Below are 23,217 nucleotides of genomic sequence, written 5' to 3'. Positions count from 1 at the left end.
TCTAGCTTTAAATAACTACATGTGACTAGTGGCTACTATATTGGATAGCACAGGTCTAGAATCTCATATTCAGATGGAGGAGATAAGAGCATAAACAATTTATCACAATACCGGGTGATATGTGTTAATATGACATAAGAATAAAATACTAGAAAGCACCTCTGTGGGGAAGTCAACCTAATCCTAAGAGTGGTGTGTGGTGAGAGGAAAGATTTCCCTCAAAAGATGACTTCAAAAACGAAACCTGAAGGACAAGGGATGGTGTGTTTGGCAGAGGTAGTGGAGAAAGTACTAAGCAGAGGGTTAAGTATCTGAGAAAATCCAGAAGCTAAAGAAGACATTAAGAAATGGCAAAGTAGCATGGTTAAAGCCTAGACAAACAGTAGAAGAGAGGCACTTGATAGGTCAAGGGAAGAATGCTGGAGCCAGGGGCCAGGATATGAAGGGCTTTGGGGGTCAGGATATTTCAAGGGCAATGGAGGGGTGGCCACAAAGGGTTTGAAACTGGAAAGATATGATCATAGTCATGGTTTTGGGGGCTCTTCTTGACTGCTACGTGGCAGCGAGGAGAGAAGCTGGAGGCATATCCAGGAGAGAAATGTAGGTTGTCGTACTAAAGCAGTAGCATAGAAAAAATCAAAAGGATCATATGATTGACAGGTGGAAGGGACCACACCCACACGTCTGGCCAGGGAGGATAATAATGCCATTTACTTAAAGGGGGAATGGGACAGTTTAGCAGTTTTCTCTAAGTTTTGCTTTTCCCGTCACATTAGAATATTTGCTCCTTATGGATTTTGAAACTAGCTTTGACGCACACTAGAGAAAACAAGTTCTGAGATTATGCTCTTCCAAGAAATCAACACAAGGTCACAGTTGATGCACCACTGCTTTTATTGGGGATTTAGGGTACAGATGACAGAGTGTCAAGTCTCATAGAATGTCAACAAAGTCACACTTTGTACTTGGCTACTCTTTTTTTTTTTTTTTTTTTTAAAAAAAGAAAAACCCTCTTCATGAATTTACTTAATGAGAACTGTGATATGATGAATAATCATCATTTTGAAAACAAAATGACCAGAGCCAAGAGGAGGTCTAACTTTGACCAATGCCAGATAGGAGTGGAAATTTTACAACAGTCAGATATTCAGATACTTCCAAAGGTCTCGACCCTGGTCCTTAAGTAGACCCAGCTTAAATAAATGTCTCCTTCAAGGCAAAATTGCATTTTGAACCTCTGTATTATACAGATGACCACTTTATTAATCATTACTAAATGCCAACTGAATGCAATGGGGCTATTAAAAGAATGAGATTTCCTCAGTTCTAGCTTTTTATGGCTGAAGTATTCTTCAGTCAGTTGCATGGATAAGAAAGGATTAAAATAGTGAATAACTATTGATATTTTAAAAAACATAAGTACTATCAAAACCGTCTTTTATAAATATTCATGCAAAAGCACTTACAAATACATACTGTGCATAATGTTGGCAACGAAGAAGCTCACTAGAAGAGCTCATTTGTTGAGGGGCACTAAGAATTCCAAATAACTTAAAGATACCACCGAACACATTGTAGACATAAAAATTTGGTCATCACATGGTCTTTGGGGATGGATCATTGACTATTTCTGGATTTAAAGATGTTAATTCATAGCCAGCTATATTTCACACTGAGGTGGGAAGCCAAAAGAAGTACAGGATCAAAGTAATCTACCAGACATAATGCTCCCTGAAAATCGAGATAGAATGTGTCCATTGATCAGATTCCAATTCAGGCTTTGCTAAGGCAGGGTGGAGCGCTCAAGAGTCACTGAGTGTGGACTGAACTGCTTGTTTTCTGGATCTGGCTCTGCTATACTCAATGGTGAGATTTTTCCTTCAGTTACTCTAACCTTGTGGGTTGTAGATTTATCTCTTCTGTAAAAGAAAGCAATAGAGGCCCCTAAGCCTACCTTGCTTTGTTTTTGTTTTTGTTTATTTCATAGGAATTTGAGATTTCATCCAGTCCAAAGTGGACGAACTCATCAAAAACAAAACAAAACAAAAACACTAAAATGCTGGCAACTTCTATTTGCAACTCTCTCTCTCTCTCTCTCTCTCTCTCTCTCTCTCTCTCTTTTTTTCCTTAACTAGACCACTGAAAACTTTGAGGAACTCATTAAACAAAAGATTTATTGGTTTACCTAAGGAATATAGAAAAAGAGGTAATGTTGTGTTATGGACTACAATGTTGTGATGTAGTGCTTTACACAGGACCTTTGTAATCACAATCCTGAATGTGAACTCTGAATATGCCAAGTTACTGAATCTCATTAGACCTCAGTTTTCCTATCTCAGTTTTCCTATCAGTGAGATGGGGATACTCATATCTATTTTGCAGGGGTTTTGTGGGGTTTAAGTGAGTTAACATATATAAAATGATTAACATATAGTTAGAACTTAATACCAGTTATTATTGGGTTAACAGAAAAATTGCAAGCTCCCCATATTATCATCAATCACCCTAACTCGCCGTAATGGCAGAGAAATCTGATTATAATTCTAGGCAGCACCTGGACAGGGAGAGAGGCGTGTGTATGAAATCCACACCGTATACATAGGCTTTGAATGTCTGGGGTGAAGTCAGCTAAGAGTATCTATTCACAATCCCCGAAACATTCCACGTGGTTTCCTTCTTCTAGGGCTTTTGCTCACAGTAGTATTTCCACTGGAGGACTGTTTTCTCCATCCTTTCCATTCATCTAAATCTTTAACATCATTCAAGATTCATTTTTGGTCTACCTCCTTTGGGAACTTTCTTCCCCAATCAGGCCAGTTTTGGCTAGTTTATGGCAACCTCCTCTGATCTCTTGGTTTAAATCTTCTTTTTCTTGTTTTGCTCTTACAGTCTATGGACCCGATGTGTTACTTATCTTTTGAAAAGTTTCTGTAAATCTGTCTAAATAGATTTAAACTTGTTAGAGGCAGAGGCCATGTCCCACCCAACATGGCTTGCGAGATAAAAATAATGCTTTGTTGGTTGGTTAGTTAGTTAGTGTCAGGTGGAACAACACATATTTCCTACAACAAAGTAGGAGTACCATTATTTTATCCTTTGGGTTGCCTCTTATTACTATGTTATTTCAAAAGCAATAACTTTTTTTCAAAAAAAAATTTTTACTCTTCAGGTCACCCTAAGGTCAAACTCTGTGTGTCTAAAATTCAGTCTACTTAACTGCATTAATTTTGTTCCTTAAAACATTATCACATTTGTGCGATTTTAAATTCTAATATTAGTGTATTAGTAAGCATACGTATATTAGGAAAAAATACAATAAATGAATGCCACACTGAATTTAAACACAAACAGAGGAATACACATGGGGAAGAGAATTTCCTTGGCTCATTAGAAATCTAGATGTCATTATTAAGTTTTTCTGTGTCTTGAAAGATTATCTCTTGTTCTGAGAGTTCTATTGGTTGCAACTGCACCAATCTGGGGCATTGGTTAACAGGAGAGGTGTCTTCAGGTGATCACTCTCTTGGTTTCAACTTCATAGTTGGTTTGAGGGTCCAGCGATGAAGTAGTCTCTGCAATCTTTGTTCTTCCACTGAGGAGACAGTCCTGAGGAGGGGGAGGCTATGGGACCAGCTGAAAGGAACATCAACACAACTAAAAAAATAACAGAACATGTCACAAAAAGTTACCACACTGACTCTTTAATAAAAATAAATAGATGTAATGATACTTTAGGGACTATGCTATTTCTAACCACAGGTGAAAATGTGCATCACTAGGAAATGACAGCTTTTTCTCACTGTTCACCTCTCTGAAGAAGTCAATCAACAGCATGGTGCCTACATGTGTGTGTGTGTATCAGAGCCCCAAATGGGGAGAAAACACTCCACTAGAAAAGCTTCAGGTGTGCCCATCAGGCAGCTTACTAAAATAGGACACATAGGAAAAGAACAAAAGCGCACAGGACTTGAAGGACACATTCAAATAAATCTGAGGACTAATTGTAGACTAGAATTGTGGTCAATGTGTAACTGCTTAGTAAAGCAGGAGTGAATGAAGTCACTAGAATCATGAAGGGGTTAATGTCAATTCCTTGTATTCATCTTTGTGTTCTCAATGTCTGGTCTAGAGCATGGCACATGGTGCTTGGTAAAAGGTAAAACACCGAAAGGACAAAAGAGAAGGAAGGTAGGGAGGAAGGGGGAAGGAGGGAGGGAGGAAGGGAGAGAGAGAGAGAGGGAAGGAGGGGGAGGGAGGAAGGGGGGAAGGAAAGGAAGGTTACTGAAATGTAGAAGAGGTGAAGGGACAGAAAGGAAAAGCAGTCCAGGCAGGGCTGTGAGCATATTCAAAGGCTTGGAAGCCAGGGAAAGAAACTTAGCTTAGTTGAAATAGGGTACATTTCAATCTCCAGGAGAGTCCGAACATGTTCCGATTTACTTTGGGAAGTGTCGTGTGTTAATGTAACTACTGTAGACCTCTGAAGAGAATCTTAACCTGATTCCAGGGAGTCAAGTGAGAAGGGAACTGTGGCTCTCAAAGACATCAATGCAACAGAAAAATGCAAACCATTCTGCAAGAAATTCACTGAAGGCGGGACTAAAGAATATGGTCTTAAAATAGAAAGGCAGGTGCTTGTCTGGGTTTCTTCTATGTTGATGTTGAAGGAAATGGGCTTAGAACTCTGATCAGGAATTTCCTTTTCCCTCTGTGTGGCTTTTTTCACTCTTCAGCTGTTCTTCTTTTCTGTCACTGACCCTTCCTGAAAATGAACTCCAGTCTTGACTGTTTTAGCAGCAAGGCAAAATATGTCAGTAAACACAGAACCTGGAGGTGGAATCTAATATAACTTCGGAAGGGCAACTGTTAGTACAAATAGACTCCTGGTTCGTGGTTCCTGTGCCTCTGTCCTTTAAAATAGCTTTGAAAATTCTTAGAGCTGTCATAGAATTGAGAGGTCAATGAATCCAACCCACTCATTTTACAGATAAGGATATTCGGGAAGAGTGAAATGATCGGTCTTCACTTTTATTCTATAAAAGCTGTATGAATGAAATATACTTTACAGGGTGATTTTAATTTAACTGAAGATTTTGTCAGCCTCTTCATTATGGCATTATGCTAGCACAACAATAAAACATACTGGGTCAGGTCCACCAAAGGAAGATAGCCTCATACATATTGCTATTTTCTGCCACAAACACTTTAGACAAACAGAGGATGATGGTTCTCTAGATGGCGAGTATAATGTGGGTTTCTTTTCCCTAAAACCTGTGGAATAATAAGTGCTCAGTACTGTTAATAAGTATTTTTCTGTTTAATCAAGCACACAAGAACTGATCCTGGGTGAGCAGTTAAATGTACATCTTACTGATTTTAGATTTTATTGTTTTGAGAACCAAGAGATGGAGGATGGAATGCTAAGCATTTGATACGTACTTGTAACACTTGTTCGTCTGTGACTAAATTAAAATGTCATGGTATTAGGGAAGGATGTTTCATATAACTTTTTTTCAGAACTCTTTTGGATAACTAGTAACGCTTTGTATACATGAGCAGATGAAAAGTAAACCAAAAGTTTTTTTTTTTTTTTTTTTTTTGGTGTTACATAGATAATGCCCAGGCAAACTGTCTCTTTGGTAATACAGATTCCATCATTAGAATGAATCTTGAGAAATAGATAGTATAACTATGTAAACTGCCATATTCTCAGTGTCTTTTGTAAGTCAGATGTTTAACAAATCACTTTTCTTTGGGCCCTGTGACAATTTAATTGTAATGAATAGTATCTTGTATTATCTCAACATGAGCATACCTCAGAATCCTTTTTGTCTCCCAAACATATGAGCATAAATCGGGACTCCTGTATCCGTGCTCAGGGTCCCTCTGGATTTGATGGTGACAGCTCCTGGAATTTGCATCAAGAGTCTATTCACCTACTGAGCACATGGCAAGTGTCAAGGGGTGGGCTATCCAACCAACCCGCTGTTGCTCTGCCTACACTTTTCCTTAACAGATAGATCTTGAGAGGTTGGCTCCTTGGAGGGGGGTCTGCAGTGGGGCAATCAGTAGATACCTGGTATCATTTAGACACAAAAAGGGAAGCTGACGTTAGTGCATAAACGACCTAACCGCCACGTGCCATGTAACTTGGAGGGGAAAAAAATAAAAGAAGTTGCTTTATTATTGTTGATCATTTCGATTATTCTGATTACATTAAATTAGGATCTCTGCCTAAGGCCATTTCCCTAGCATTTTATCTTATTATTTCAAAAAGGAAATGGATTTCTTGCAAATAAAATTTACTGTTCTAATATTCTCCATTACTTCAAGTTGTCCAAAGTCAGGATGAAGACTCTATCTACAAAGACTACCAAATACTTCATAAATAACACACGTGTCTACTATGATAACCCTTTCAGAATCATGAGCTTTCAGCATCTAGTCACACATACTCATTCTTGCAGGAGAGCACAGACTGTAGAGTGCTTTTATTCTTCTATTAATTAACAAGGATTTTTAAAAATAAGCTAACTTTAAAAACATTCCAGTTTTCCACCTACTCAGGAGCTATTTCCAATGATGAGAAATGCGCTGGAAAAGAAATTCAAGTAGGCAACATGTAAAGCAACACACAACTATATGCACATTAGTATAATTACACATTGCAAATGATATCGGATGTATCTAATATCTAATTTTTTGAAAGCTGATTCCACTTGAGATTTCAATAACAGCATCAACATTTTGCAGGTGGCTCCTTCTGTATAGTATCTAAAGGGAATTATTCCTCTAATGTGCTTACAACCCTCAAGCAAAAGCTGAAGCTCTCCCTTAAATGACCAAAGAACAATGAATTCTGGGAATATTACCTTGATGGATAAAGGAAGGGAGGGGTTCCCAACATATATTTTATGCAGAACGGTTATTTATTCTATTCCTCTGAGCATCTGATATTTATTTGCTTCTAGCAATAAGAAGCAAACTTAAACATGAGCTTCATTAGAAAACGTGGAGGAGGCTACATATATATTCTTAGCCAAAGCTATGGAAAGCTAAGGGGTCGATGATTTTCAGATCAACTGATTAAAAGAGAAGTGAGCACTAGAATCACAGATCATACTTTTGATTGAAAACACAGAATCCTACATTAAATTCAGCTCTTCTATAACATATGATTAATTTGTCCTGAAGAGGACATCCGATCAAAGCTCTGTTTTGAAGAACAGGCTTTTGTCCTCATCTTTCTGTATGAATCAGTCATCAAATAATCAAAGATGTATTTGTGATCTTAGAGAATGAAGCATATTATTCTAGTTGATTGGATCCATTTTCTTGATTCCTCCTTAAAGATCTTTCTGCTAATTAGTCAGGGTTACTATTGAATTATTTAATTACCTGCACTTTTGTGCAGTGGAATATGTTGTCATATCACATACTTTATCATGCTGTTGCTGTTCACACTTAATGATGCTTCTATAGTTAGCAGTTTCCTTTGTTCTACTCAGTAAGTGGTTTTAGTAAGAGGGTGGGCAGGGAAGGCGGAGCCTTGGGGTTTGTAAAATACAAGCCTACATTCCTGGTGCACATGGAAAACTTTTGCGTTTACATGAATTTCTGTTTAGAAATTAAGTTGTGATTCCATTTGGAATCAGTTAAGAGGCACATGCCAGTGACTTCGAATGCAGCTGCAGTGACATTACCATGCCTTGGAACATCTCTCTGCATTTCCACTGCAGTGCAATGGTCAAATGAGGATTTCATTTTTTTTTTTTTTAAATCAGCAAGGAATGCCTTTAACAAGGAAGAAGTAAATTATGATAATTACTCTGAATGGTCGGATCCTTGAGCATTACTAATTAGCATTTATTGCCTGGATTATAGAACAATGCATGTGAAACCGAACTGCGATTGCTCTTTTCCATGGGCGACTTGAAAAAGGCAATGGAGCAAAAAGGCAGTGTAGTCAGTACTTTAGTCAGGAGTGTACCGCTTCCTGATCGTGTGCAGTTTTGAAATATCCAAATATGGTCCTCAAATATTTATGGCCCATACATTTCTTGTTTTAGGCAAAAATTTGCATTTGATATCACGGTCATGGTACCCGAGTATGCAGAGAAACAGTTTGGCTAAAAGGTCAGTATGGGATCATTTGATCAGTCGTGAGAGTTTAACAATGAACAGCTTAAAACTTACGGTTTCATAAAAGTATGACATTTTTCTGGAGAAATTTTGACTTGTAAATGAAACAAAGAACTCATGAATAAAATTTTACATTCACTTGCCTACTTTGTCCTAGAAAGGCTACAGTTGAAATAGTTTAGGAAAGGCAATTTGTTTCTGACTGCAGATCCTTTTATAAAAAAATTAGAAATGTACAATAAGACAGATCCTGAAATTAGGAACACATTAGATATTAATCAACAGACCAACACCAGTCATGTAAATAAATGCCACTCATAATTTGGCAACTGTAATTCTTCGATAACTCCACGGGTAGACGTAGAGAAGAACAGGAAAAATTAACATTCATCATTCTCGCTGCGGTCTCACTGTTCTCCTCTACAACCCATTACAGCGGACGAAGAGAAAAGAACATTAATAGCATATAAAGCCAAAGCCAAATACAGTTGCTAGTCCAGCCGGTACCTCCCATGGATTCCCTAGCATGATCCTTTTTAGTTTGAAAGAATAAGTTTGACTAAATCTGTGAGGAGATTAAACAGGCCGGTGATAAAAATTAATTCTGCTGAATGAGCAAATGCATTTGGGTTGCAGAGATGCAAATAAGATAATACTTTTCTTTTTCTTTGACATACCAGGCGGATTAGTTGAGAATGTTAAATTTGATTTTATTAGAATATATTAGCAGTGTTTTAATTAATACCAGTCAAACATTTTCTTTCCCCAGGGCTTGATTCCTAATACTTTCTAAATCATCTTTTTTTTTTAATAAAAATAAATCCCACCAAATTGCTAAAGCCTTTTGTTACGTTCTTCATACTTTTACTGTATTCAGTGGAAAGTGATGAGCTATTTACCTAGAGGTATTCTTGCCCATAAAATCAGTGTCCAAGTGCTGGATTTAAAATGAGTACCGTTCAGTAGCACACTTGATTTTTAAAGAAAGATGGACTAAAATAGTTGAAAATAATCATCGTCTTTTCTTTCTTTTTGAGAAAATGTTGCAAAAGGAGTTATTGCCTGGTTAGTATTACCTGGCTTTATTCTCACTTGGGGCTTCCTAGAGCTGTTAAATTTCTAACTGCCTTGCTGTTGAGCTGGCATTTCTTTGGAAACAGACGCAAAAAGGGAATAAAAAAAAGGTGGGGGGGGGAGGGATCTAGTTAAAAATACGGTGAACCAGTGCGCCCTGTGAACTGAATTGTAACTGTGTACCCCAAGGAGATGCCGCATTGCATTTCACTCATTATCCCCTCCTTTTCTCTCACGCTTCCTGTCCTTCTGTGTCCGAAAGCTCCAGTTCACTTCTTTCTCTTTTCTTCCCGCAACGCACCCCCCTTCCCCAATTCCCCGCCTTATTTTTTTTTTTTTTATCTGCCAAGCTGGATTTGCACTTTTAAAGATCAGTATCAATAATGTCCTGCTTGTTTCGGTTGCACTCTCTCTTTAAAAGACAGCCCCCTCTAATTGATGCGTCTGGGCTAGTCTAGACTGGTAGTGATTGAACCAACCACCAATTATGTTATTCATTTCACTGAACTTCACTGATGGGCTCCGTGAGGAAGAGGGGTGTCGAGAAACCTGGCTTTGCGCTGAAGCAGTTCCCTGCTGAAACAGAAAATCTTCTGTGTCATTATGCGCTCCTAAACGTCGGTGTGATCAGTTGTATGATCGCAACCTCAGAACATAAGCAATCCACTTGAAAACATGTAAAAAACAAAACAGAAAGCGTGCTTTGGAAGACAAACAGAAACACTGGTATTAAATTACTATTCTGTTATCATGTAAAATCACAGAATTGTATCTAGCATGTTTTTATTGATTCATGCATACATTGTCATAGTACAAATTGCAGCTATATCTTGACTTCCAAAGCTTCAAACGTTTTGCAAATATTTGATTATGAATCATACGGTTATATTTATCCGTAAATTAAATAGATGCCTTTTTGTAATTTCCAAATACCTATGCATGCACAGCAGCTAAAACGGGGGTTGGAGGGAGAAGATTTTTAATCCATTGTATATAAACCAAGAGATGACTTGAAAATCAAGTAAAAAACTCTTTGCTCTGAACCATATTCAGACTATCGAAGGTGGAAAGCAATATTTAAATATTACTACTGCACAAGAGGTTTCAACAAAAGATGTAGGACAATTGTTGCACAGTTTATCTTCTCATTTCAGTTTTCTGATACAAAATGGTTTCTTGACTATGATTTGGAATCAATACATACAATTTCAATAAACACTTAAAAAACCAACAGGAGAAGAACAGTTTCCTTAGCCTTTGATTATATGTATAAAATAAGGTTATAACTAATATATTATCTTTAGAAGAAGAAAGCATTTGAAGTCAAAGTTGATTTAGGTATTTTCCAAAACCAGAAGGCAAATGTTGGGCCAGGAATACTGAAATTGTTTAAATGAATTTGTATATTGGAATTTTTCACAACAAAGGAAAGGTAAGTTAAATGTTTCTCTTCTCCAACTATGAGATAGATCTAAATCACTGAAATTGTTCTATCAAAAGAAGTTATATTTTCAGACAACTACAAACTAGGTAGGGCTAATAATTATCTTTAGAGGGGACAATTTTAATTGTAGACTTTGGTGTTATAAATAACTTTTTGTTGGACTGAATTTAAATTCCGATAAATGTTATCCAATTTTTAAATGAAGAATAACAGGCATTGATTGCTTTGAAAGGATAAAATAATTGTGTGTGTGTGTTATGTTATTTGTTTCCTTTGATATATTTAGGAAATAAATTTCCAATTCCTATTAAAATCATCACATAGACCATTTTTAAAAAGATATCATGGAAGGAGCTTACACCCCCCTCTTTTGACTTTATTTTTCAAAATAATGCCAAGTAGTACAAATGTAATCTCTATTGGCGTCCTAAATTCCATCCTTCCTGTAGAATAACAAGAGTAGAATTTTTAACCATCAATATTTTAGCTGAAACTGTTGGTTCACACTTCTCTGTGCTCATAATCTAACCATATATGATACACATGTGGGGGCTTTGAATATATAATTTATTCACATGCCCATTTTAATTAGACACAATTTTAAGATTAACTGTTGAGTTCAAAAGTTGGAGGCATGGGGCATGCTGGGACTTCAGCTGAGACATTCTGAGGTCAAACACCAGGTACTGAGCTGTTCTTGTTACGCTCGGATAGTACTGTGTGTTGCTCTCAAGGAAAAACCATGTAGATGAGTTCCCCAAGCCTCAGGCATCAATAATATATACATACATACATAGCAGCCAACATGCTCTGATAGCAAACTATATACCTACTGTAACAGAAATCCAGGAACTGCCACCCCCTGGCCACCTGATCCCACTTAACAATGAAAACCGCAGTGGTGCACTCAATCACTTCAGACAAACTTTCTTTTCTTTTGTTTTTTTGCTTTAGAGAAAAAAAAAAAAGTTGCACCAAATTTCCAGGAGGCAAATGCACGACTCGCAGCTCCCAAGAGCCTAACCCGTGGATTTAAACGGTAAACATCACAAGTTAGGGTCTCAGGGATTGAGAGAAGCACAACAAATTTTTCTTTCTTGAGGCAAAACAAAGCAAAACAAGAATGACAGGCAATTTCTGTTCAACAAACAGGTGGTATAGTATTTCCTCACTTCCTAAGCTTTCTTAGTTCAGGAAATTTAGATTCCATTTGAATATATATATATATATATACATATATATATATAGACATCATAGCTGCGGTATCTGTGGGCTCATATACATATCTGAACATACAATCGCGAGTATATCAGAGAACACTTTTAAGCTTTGGGCAAAACGGAAAATTTACAGCAATGGAAATTAACATGAATAGACCCAGAAATGCCCATTTAAGAAAACAAACAGACAAACATGATCTACATGTCTCTCGTAGCTTTATTTTACTTCAAAGCACCAAAGAAATGTAAAGAAAATACGAGACATCTTTCCCCCCCCAGGGCAAGCATGCCGCATGCAAAATCACAGAAACTAGCCTCTTAGAAGGAGAAGGCGAAGAAGTAGGATTTGGAGGCTATGAAAGTATAAATTCGAATAGCGTTGGAAACTCACCCATTCGAAGTGAAACAGGGCTGCAGCCTCCTGTAAGCACCCACCCGAGCAAGGGGGGGGGGGGGGTGCGGGGGGACGTGAGCTCGCTTTCCCTAGTCTGGGTGAGGTGTTTCAATAGGGGAGGACGGAGAGCAGGGATGGGGAGGGGTAGTCAGGGGCAGGAAGCCAGGCACCAAATCTAGAGACTGTAACTCTGCAGTTTATGCTTTGACAAGAGAGAAAGAGAATTTAAAAAAAAAAAGCAATTTGATGGGAGTGGCGGGAGGGGCTGGGACTGATCAAATTTTGAAAAATACTCCGTTTAAAAGTCCAAAAAAAAAAAAAAAAATGAGTGAGAAACCTCCCCAGAGCTGCTTTTTAAAATTTTCTTCCTTCTTTCTTTAGTGTCCACTTTGCCAGTCCTGCAAGCCCGGGCCTCCTCGGCATCAGCTGCTTGGCTCAAGTTAAGGCCAAATCACCAAGAGCGAGCACCAGGCTGTCATTTGGTAGACGCGAAGTGGGAAGGGGTGGGTGCAGGCTGGGGAGCTAATTCCCCCCTCCCCCTCCCCGCGGATGCTTTGAAGCCTTTTGCCAATATTTCGGAGGAATCCGAAGCATAATTCCCCTCCATCTTCGCAGACAGCTACTGGTTTTGTCTCCTAGATAGTTGCTTTTCCCCATCCGACTGGAAGCTGAGCTTTCCTGTGCAAAGACGCTTCCTGCGCCGCCTCCAAAAATGAAACGAAAGGGAGGGGAAATGGGTGGGAAAATGACTCTTTAAAAAATTTCTTCCTCTTTTCTTTCTTTTTCTTTTTCTGTTTCTTTCTTTCTTTTTTTTCCAGGCCTGAGCGAAGTAGATGGCTGGCTAGTCAAAGAGAATGACAAAGCAACCACAGGAGAAGATACCGAAAGGGCCTCAAGCACTTAGCAAAAAATGCTAAATATTAGGTACATATTTCCAGATGCCACTAAAACCAGTCAAAGCCCCAGGCTCTCCAGACTCACCTCCCCTTTTTTTTTTCCCTTTCTTTTTAAAATAGAATCAGAACAGCAAGACAGCTACGTTATGTCTCTTTTCCCTCTCTACAGGGTCTACTCAGCACCTCACCCCCACCCCCAACTTTTTTTCTCACCTCTGTAGGTTCTTCTCGAGAAGGCACAATCCTCCGTTCAGTTCAGGGTCTCTCCTTTTTCTCTCTCCCTTCCCTTTTCCTCTTCCTCTCGGAAAAGCTAGTCCGTCTTCATCATACCTAGCTTTCTCGTGCTCTCTCTCTACCTTTCTCCCTTTTTCTTTTACTACTAAAATAATAATAATAAAGGCCCTTTCGACATAGCAGCATGAAGTAGCTGCCTTTGAGAAAGCACATTTAATCTTTACTGGCTCCCCTAGGCTTCAGTGAAGAAGGAGAAGACAAGAAAAAAAAAGGGGGGGGGTAGAAAAAAAGATTGTAAGGGAGGCTGCTGACGGACAGCAAGCATCCGGCACAAATCAGCGACAAGTTGAATTTTCCTAGACCACACTGCCCCCTTTCTTCTCAGCTCTCTCCCTGGGCTCCTGGAAAGCCGAGTGTCTCGTTACAGGAGGCGACGGGTCTCCTTTTGCCAACCCATCGTGTGGATTCCTCGCGTGCCTGCTTAAATCTCTGGCAGAATAAGGAATCAATATCCCCCCCCCCCCATCACCTTTAGCTCGTCTACGGCTCCCCCCGTTCTGAGAATCCACCTCGCTCTCCTCCGCCGCACCTCCTCCCTGCGAGGCTCCCACATACAAAGCTGCAGTTCTGTCATTTCTCACTGCCTTCCATATTTTGGAGACGAGCCTGTCTTCTAATATCCTCTCGCGCTCGCTCCCTCTCGCTGTTGTAGTGTGTCTCATCCCTGACTCGTAGCAGCGGATGCACGAAGGCATCTCCCTGACTGCTAATGAGACCAAAAATACACCAGCAGGTCAGGGGGAAGGCCAGACGCTGTATTACACAAATACAAAAAATCCTCAGCCTGCTAGACCCACAGATCAGGTATCACATTTTCTAAGAGGAAAAAAAAGGGGTGGGGGTGGGGGGTGGGGTGGGGGGAGTGAAGGGAGACCTCAGCGCGATTCTGTGCCTGTTTGGCATTCTACGAGAATTTTAAAATCAGATGTATATAGGAGAACGGGTGACGTATTTTGTGATTCTTGGTCGGTTTTCTTTATGAACAGAAAGTCAGCGATGCCCAAACATTTCTCTGAAATCAGCATTAGAGGGTTGAAAGAGGAATGATTCAAATCCACATTAGAGATATGTAGATGCCTTATTCAGGCGTGTGATAACAATGCCAAAAATCTCTTTCTATTCGCTGGTTGGGTTGTGCTCGCTGACTGTATTTGCTCTATGTGCTAATTTGCCACTTATATTCTTTTGTATTTTGAAATGAACTCATCAGTCATTGCAGCTCATCCGAACCCTTTGCTTCTACCGTGGACAGTTTCCTTATTCCTGAAGCAGTTTTTTTTTCTCCTTAAATGTCCATCAGATACATACACACTCCATTGATCCGCCTAAAGTCCCTTGATAATGATCAGTAGTAATACAGATGACAGAAAAAAGGCATAAGGAAAAGAGAGACATCCTAAGTTGACTAACGGAGCAGTTCGTATAATTTCTGTTGGCACCCATTTTAAAAACTCTGCTAGGCAATGGCCCTTTAAAGCAGGTATCTCCCCCAAATGAAGCTCTACCTATCTAGACGTACAGTGTATATACTGCTGTCTTAACCCATTTTCCTGGCTAGAATATCACAGACTACAGGCAGTGCTGTGTCAAGTATAACGCTGAGTTCTGTAAATAGCCAAGGAAGGGGAGGGGAGTATCAGAGGATGCAGGTTTCCCCTAAGTCGATGTTTTTAAAAGGTAGCTTCTTTGTGTTCGTCTCAGACATTGTGCTTTGTCTCTGACGGTGAGACCTGTAAAGGCATGGCTGGAAGCCAAGAAAGAAGAAAAAGCACAAGTGAGAAGAAGAAATAGAGGGAGAGGAAGAAGAGAGGAGAGAAGAACGAGTCGAGGCAAAAAGAGAAAGGCCTCCAGACATAGCATTGGATTTCTGGATTTCTTCTAATACATTTCTTGTTGTTTGGCTGTTTGGTTTTTGGGGGGCATTGTCGGGAAGGAAGAGGCGAAGATTGCCAGAGGTTGGTGACTGAGTTAGAATCTTTTTCGGATTTGGCTAACAGGGTGTTTGCACTAGACTGATGGAGAAAAAAGAAACATGCTAGAATAATTATAACGGGTGGAGCTGACAAGAAAAAAATCCTTGACTCACTGGGTGCCTCCCTATGTCGCAGAAATGAATCATTCCCAGCCAGAATTTTCAGTGGTCTTAGTGTACTTGTATATGAAGGCCAGATTATGGGAATCATGTCACTGAACCCATCTTTGAAAAGGAAAAGTAGATAGAGAAGGAAATTTCCTAAGACTCTTCTAAACCTCTCTATATCTGCAACAATAGTTCAGCAGGATTTTCACACACTAGGCTAATTTGCCCCTGTCTGTGTCCATTCTGCTAACAGAGATATACAAATATACGACTTATGAAAGTTTTGCTATGAACACATCATTTTCTCTATACAACTCAGTGATGTCTTTGGAGGATACTTATTTCAAGCAGTTAACACCTGACCCCAATTTCTGTGGGTAATTAGTGTGCTAGATAAGCACACAAAGTGGGTAATTATTTAGTACCCAAGGGTACGCTAGAAGTGGGTAGTGGCTTTGTTAACAAAAGCACATCTCTAATTATTGTATCTATGATGGGTGTTTTAAAAATACCAGTTACTATATCAAGTGAACCATGATAAATAAGTGAACTATTTTGCTGTCCTTAGCATATACATATGTATATTCTATCATAGTTAATAAGTCACCTCCCTTGTATGAAGTATTGTAAAGATTAATTACTTAACATTTGTAAGACTCTCAGAAGATGAAATGTACTAGAGAGCTTCTAAAGACAGTATTATTATTGTTATTATTATCTTGGCTAATAATCCCGGGATTGGAGATGCTAAGGGAGTAGATGCAATTGTCTGGTCTGTGTGCTGGTCTGAAAATACGCTGAGCTCACAGATGTAATGAGTGATGAGGGGAAGTGGTCTCCTGCCTGACAGAGCCTAACACAGGCTGTCAGAGAAAAGAAAGGTAGATTATATTTCATTGACAGTGGGCTCAGGTAGGATCGGAGGAGTTGGGGTTGGAGTTGAAAGTAGGAGGGATGGAGGAGGGAGGAGCGAGGAGCAAAAAGAAGGAGTCAGTGATGTGCCTGGGAGGGAGCTGAAACAGTCCAGCCACACCCTCCTTCCAAAGTCTTTCTATCATTCACTTTGATGGAGCAGTAGATAGGCACAAAAATCCCCCCAAAGAGAAAACTTATGCCAGTCCCGGGGGCAAAAGTAGCCTAATTGCAATCAACCAGCCAGTGATGCAGTATTTATGCCAGCGAAGAATTACCACTACACATTATTTTAACAAATGCAGATACGTTTTAAAATATTACAGTGTTGAGGAGAGACATGCGCAGATCAACCTCAGATATCCTTAATCCAGGATATGAGCAGCACTGAAGAAGCACTTTCCAATTTAATTGCTTTTATGAATCACCACCAGTATGGGAGAGGGTTATTTATTTATTTATTTTTTGCTGAGAAAGAAAACCCCATGCTTTCAGAGACCCCGATTCTAGAGACAACCAAGCCTCCAAAACAAACAGCAATAGCCCGAAACAACCAGCGCCACCAGCACAAACTTACTGCTTCTTTTTCTGTGACTGTCCATCTCCTTGAGCCGGCTGTCTGGGATCTGACTAGGGCAGGACAGACAGAGGCCTCTGGGATCCAAAGCTTCAAGCAAGTTCACCACATTGTTTCTTTCAAAGCGAGGTTGTCTTGGATGGGGATTAACCCTGGGGGCTGGGAGACCTGAAGCCGGCAGGAGGGGTGAAGGGAAAAATGCAAAGAGATTGTATCCAGCCCAGTTTGCGGCTTCTGGGGAAAGGGAAAGGGAAAGGACCCCATTAGTCTGCCAACAGGTCTTACTGCCGAAATCTCTGCTGTAGGATGGCCTCCAGGACACGTGTTTGTGCTGTGATTGGAGATCAGTGGTGCGATGGTGAGCACGTTTGAAGAGTTTGGGCGCAGAGGGAAAATGTCTCCAAAAGCCACCTAAGCCGGGCTTCTGACCTGAAGCCCGGTATTTGTCACCCCCTCTCTCAGCTCAGAACTACAAAGGCTGACTGGCATTCTCCAACCCGCCCAGCTCCTTTCAAACCCACAGAGCTGTGCCAGTCTGGCCCCACCTCCCACTGCAGCAAATTCTGTAGCCCGGCTCCATGCTGCGCTGTAAGGAGCCAGATTTCCGTTTTAATTGTCCTACCTGGCCTTCCCCTCTGCCACTGCCCCTGGCTCTTGGTCCCTGGCATGGTTTCAAAGGCAGAATCAATTCCTTCCCCTCCCCCAACATAATCTTGAATATCTCTAGTTCTCCCTTGCACACATTTTCGTCCCTTTCAAACTAAAATGTTTTTCAGGTCTCACAGTCTTTTTCATCTCTGAACCCTGCTGCCTCTTTTCGTTGACCTCTCTCGCTCACTTGGTTTGATATTTTTGCCAGGCCAAACTACAAACCTGTCTCATGTTAAGGACTGAAAACTGAAAGTCACCTGCGAGCATCTTGTCCATCCCTCCCCCCCACCCCCACCATCTAATCTATTAGAGTATTTGACAACCTAATTTATCTTAGGGCTTCTACCAGCAGATCACCTGAAGAGAAGGGAAGCCAGGAGAGAGCAGGTGTGTGCATGTATGTGTGTATTTATACATATTTTTAACTGATCTGATTATGTGAAGACAATAAGAAAGGGCCTCATGTACATGGGTGAAAAGAAGAAGAGAAGAAAGTTATAATGTGTGAATAGTTAGGGAAAAAGGCAATGGAAGTTATTGATTGTAAGAAGTAATGGGGAAATATTTAAGACATACATGTATATATCTGTATGAAGCTTCCACACTGAGCAGTTAAATCACATACCCTCAGGTTATTGGAGGGAGGAGGGGGAGTTACCATTTTGTGAATGGTGACAGGGAGGACCACATGGCTGTGCAGCTGAGTAAGAGAGTCTTCCAGGATGCATTGGAAGTGGAAGACAAACACCTTTAAGACATTTGCCTCCCTCCACCCTTGTCCGGGCTTGTAGGTTGAGAACTGCTGGAGCACCTATTTCTTCCTTCCACGGTGATTTTAAATTTACTCGTCTCTATCCCTGAAAATGCTTATGCCCTCAACCTTACTGCTTGGGTATTTATTGCTTTAATGTTGCAATTCTGCTCTCTGTGGTTCCTCTAATAGCTGTCACTGAAGGAAGGTCTCTCTGTGAATTACTATCTCATTTAAATCCTCAAAACAGCCTTTAAAGCCATTGTCAGTGTTTTGCACATGCCGAGAAATAAGGTTCAGAAGAGCTCAGATTGTCTGGCTAATGAGTGACACTGCCAGGATTTGAATCCAGGTCTCTGGAACTCCATTAGGATGGAGTCACCCTTTCTTCATCATTTACCCTTTGACTCTCAGTGCGAATGACACTTTCTGCAGCTAATCGCATCAAATTTAGTTTCTCTGCCTGTGTCTTCCATAGTTCTCTCTACTTAGTCTATCTTAGCATTTATTCATGCTATTCGTTCAGTTCATTTTCCAATAAATATTTGTTGAGTGCTTAAGTACATGTCAAGCACTGTGCTTGCAGGGTCATTTCATAGCCAGAGGATAGAATGTTACGCTATTGTATTGGCACTGCCGATTTAATATGCTATCTCCATCTCTGGACACTAAGTGAAGGGTGGGGGCGGGGGGGGGGTGAGAAGGGCTGTGATGTGGTCACTTTTGTATCCTAATACATAGCACAGCACCTAGCATATTGCAGGAGCTCATGAAATAGTTATCAAATACACTTTTATGGTAAGGCGTTTTCAATTAAGGCGTTTTCAATTAAAACTTTTTGAAAGAGCAGTGTTCATGTCTAAATAACCTCTAAAATAATGCTTAGCAAAATATCACAAACAAGTAGCATTTAATAAATGGTGAATTGCAGCCTTCATTTCTAAGACTGTACTCTGAGATCCTACTTATAGCCATGTTCATTTGAGTTTCTGAAAGATAGCAGGTCTCTTTGATTCATTCTAAAAGTTCTGAAGTCATGGTACGTGTTGGAAGGCAGAAGAACTCTGCCTGAACTCTCACTGATCTGTGGATTAGGAGGCCATGTCAAGTGATAAATTGTCCAGGATGACGTGGCTGTGAAGGACTATTCTGAGCTATAGGTGAGAAGGGAGATCTTGTACACTTTCAAGTGTGTGGGTGAGTCCAGATCCGAGGTAAGCAACCAAGCTCAGGTGCCCTCATTTCAGAAAAAGAGGCTGAGAAGCCAGAAATGATTCATGACCACATGACCTAAATGACTTGAGGGTTTCATAACATGCATTCTAAAGAAAGAAATTCTTTCATTCTCTCTTTCTTTCTTTCTTTCTTTCTTTCTTTCTTTCTCTCTCTCTCTCTCTCTCTCTCTCTCTCTCTCTCTCTCTCTCTCTCTCTCTCTCTCTCTCTCTCTCTCTCTCTCTCTCTCTCTCTTTCTTTCTTTCTTTCTTTCTTTCGAAAGATTAGATGCATTCTAAAGAAAGATTAGACAGCTCCTTATCTCGCCTAAGGAAAGAAAATGTAAGTATGTTGAACTGGTATGTGTGGTAGGCTAGATTCTATCCTAGTCTTCCTTGGAGTGGTTTCTATCTCCGAATAGAGGGGGGCAAGAACGTACATTGTGTTCATCTGTAAGTGTTGGTGAACAAGCAGCGTGCTGACATCACTGATTCAGTTACACATACGTGACCATCTTCACCAGGCTGGGGACATTTCCATTACATCAACCCAGAACTCAGTTTCTGCAGATCCACCCTTGTGGGGTTGGGGGGCATTCCTCAAGAGAGAGCTGGATGAGCAACCACATTTATTCTACTCCAGCCCCTAAACTCTGAGCATACTCTAGATGTGAGCTGTCTGAACTCCTTCGGCAAGAAGCCCTCACTAATTGATGAAAATATTCCTTACTACTCTTCTTAGGAAGATGAGGCAGAGACAAGTTTACATATATACCATTTGGTCAGCAAATCTCTTTTCCTAAAGCAATGAGATTTTTAACCAGTAGGGAGCAGTGTTTTGTACAGGCAATCTGTAGCTCAATGATCTCAAAAGGAATGGTAGATTTTTATACCCCAAATACTCACAAGGCCTGAGTGTCAGGCTAAGTAGACTAATGTTTGGATTTTTGCCTAGTTAGGAAAAAAAAGTTTTGCTTTCATTAGCCTTTCACAATATTAGGGGAAATCAATGGTGATACAGTTGCTCAGTATATACATTTACTATTTATGGCTATGAATGTACAAAATAACTGTGTTGCCTCCTTATGCCTCTTTGGTTAAGTTTCAGAGGGCCTGTCCTGGCTTCCAACTTAACCCCACAGAAGGCAGGAGCTTATCTGATGAACTAAGTGGTCGATGAAACTCTCTGGAAGGTAATCTGCGGTCCATTGACTTGGACCTGACTTTTCCAGTTTGTAGGAAGTAAATTTCAATAGCCTTTGGGGTCTAGGAAGATAAAAGAGAAAACCGTCCATTTCTAAGTAATACCACTGACATAATACATTGGCAGAGTGAGAGAATCAAGATCCCTTCCCACCAAAAAAAGATGAGACGCCTATTACCTGCACACTAAGAGAATTGGGTCTGACATTATAAAAATCATTATTCTTGGCTGAAGGGTGTGATCTAAGAGCCAAGTTCTATTTTGGTCTAGGTTCCCTGGCATCCGCTGTTAGATTTAGGCTGGCAAACAAAGAGGCATATTTCTGCCCCTAGGACTTTGGAAGATTGAGATTGCTAGGCCAAGATGATGATATGCAACTAAGCACGCAGGCCAAGGACTCAGTCTAGGGTTGTTTGTGTATCCCTTGAAACTGCTACCAAGCCTGGAAGTTTTAAAGGAAGGGAGAGAGGTAGGGAAAGGGGAAGGCTTTGGAAACCCAGCATGTTCTCATCTCCAGTCCACTCTTCATGATGCTGTGGTGCCCAGAGGCAATGCTGCTGACCAAAGGAATGCTCTTCAGAAGACAGAGCCCTGTAATAGTCCTCACTAACTCTGGACCTCCAGACACTGTTCAATATATAGCCAGAGAGGTAGACAGGAGAGGGACCCAGCATTGAGGGGAGATTTGGGTTACAATTGAGATATCAGTGTTTCCAGTCAAATTTCAGACATTGCCTCTTGTTTTTTTACATTAATTTTTATAAAGTCACAACATGCTCTTCACTTTTTCACTTCTCAGACCTTTTAGGGTTGCATGTTTTTTTGTTTTGTTTTGTTTTGTTTTGTTTTTTTTCTAACTCTTCAAGTTCTCAAGGATTAGGATAAGGAGAAGAGGAGGCAAATATGCTCACGTCACATTGGTCCCATTTCACTGCTAGGGGGACTTGAGGCAATTAATGGTTAAGTACTATTCCCAAGAAGCCTGCAATAGCACGAAGCATAGAATCTGGGTCTCTCAAGCCAGCTGTAGTGGGGAAAAATGAGCTCATCTGTGTGAACTGTCTTGCAGTTCACTCAGAGAGCAGGTCTGTGTGATTCCAAGGTATTGTTAATAACAATTATAGCGAGTGCATCTTGGCTTCCCCCCTTAACTAATGATAGCACAGTAAAGAAGAGCTTTAGAGAGATGTGATTAAATTTACTTGAGCAACTGTAAAATAGAGAAGAGTTTCAAAAGTGCTGCACATGCAGGATTAATAAAAAGAAAACAGAAATAAATTTTGAGACTGCTTTGGGAGCTACGGTGTGGTGGCAGGATCAGAATTCCTGCTGAGACTAAACCAGAGAGCGATGAGTAAGGAGCATTGTGGGGAGAAGCTGAGGAACACGTTAAAGGTGGAAACTGCTACCTCTGGGATTTTTAATTTGGCACACTCAACACTTCTCAGGGAGTCTCTCTATGCTACAAATAGCAATGACATGAATACCACAGAGAACAACGTCAGAGGGAGCCAGGCTCTGTCTTCTAGAATCTGGTGTTTTGCCCTTGGTGAACACTGTGCTGCCTGCTCCAGTCCAGGCTGGCTTGTAACAAACTCACTGTAGTTTGCAGCCAACCTGCCCTCCCAAATGAGGGGGAGTTAAGAATATGTTATCGGCATTCTTATGTCTTTAAAGTCTCACTGCAATATGATGATTTGTCAATCCTAACTCCGGTTTGCTCAGTTTGTGGTCCTGTAGGTCTGTGTGCTTAGTTTGCATGACGCTTAACATGCACAGAATGAAAACAGGGAACAGGTTGGGCTGAATTCAATGCTACTGACACCTGGCACATAGTAGGTGCTTTACAAATTATTGTACAATCTGGGTTCTTCTGGGGATTTAATATAATCTATAGATTATGGAACACCTGTTATGGAACATGGACCACACAACTGATTATACCTAGACAAGCAATCCTTAATTGATTTTCCTTTCCTGTCATGAATTAAATTAATTACTCAAAATACATAAAGTAAAATTTATGACAAAGTGGGAAAAGTTCTAAGGTAACGAAGGAGGAAAAACACTCCGAAAAGTAAACAAATATAAATACTAGGTCACCTAAAAAATCTGGCTGGTGTTCAGATTCTGTTTAAAATGTAACAGTGCTCTGGGTGTCCACTTGTCAATGTCTCTTGAGAAACAAAGCAGACAGAGAAAATGGATTAAAAAACAAATTGGGGGAGGAAATAATTGCTGAACAATATCTTTTCCCCTAACCAATCTCCTTATGCATATGTCTCTAGGCCCTGACGACTTGCTTTCCACAAGGCAGTAAGAATTGATTGAAGTCAGTGCCAGGAAACCAGCTTTGTTTATAGAATTCAT

General features: G+C 40.2%; 1 long non-coding RNA gene across 1 annotated transcript in view; it reads right to left on the bottom strand.

The window, feature by feature from the left end:
- Positions 1 to 460: 460 nt before the first annotated feature.
- LOC143644096 (uncharacterized) overlaps positions 461 to 23,217 on the bottom strand; it is a 301,622-nt gene continuing 278,865 nt past the window's right edge. Inside the window, exon 8 of the long non-coding RNA XR_013156507.1 lies at positions 461 to 3,654. This is a non-coding gene — a long non-coding RNA (uncharacterized LOC143644096). The remainder of the gene's footprint in view (positions 3,655 to 23,217) is intronic.

This window comes from Tamandua tetradactyla, chromosome 8, assembly GCF_023851605.1.
Source record: "Tamandua tetradactyla isolate mTamTet1 chromosome 8, mTamTet1.pri, whole genome shotgun sequence".
Lineage (NCBI taxonomy): Eukaryota > Metazoa > Chordata > Mammalia > Pilosa > Myrmecophagidae > Tamandua > Tamandua tetradactyla.
Note: the sequence above shows the minus strand (reverse complement) of the source record. Positions and strands in the feature narration are given on the sequence as shown.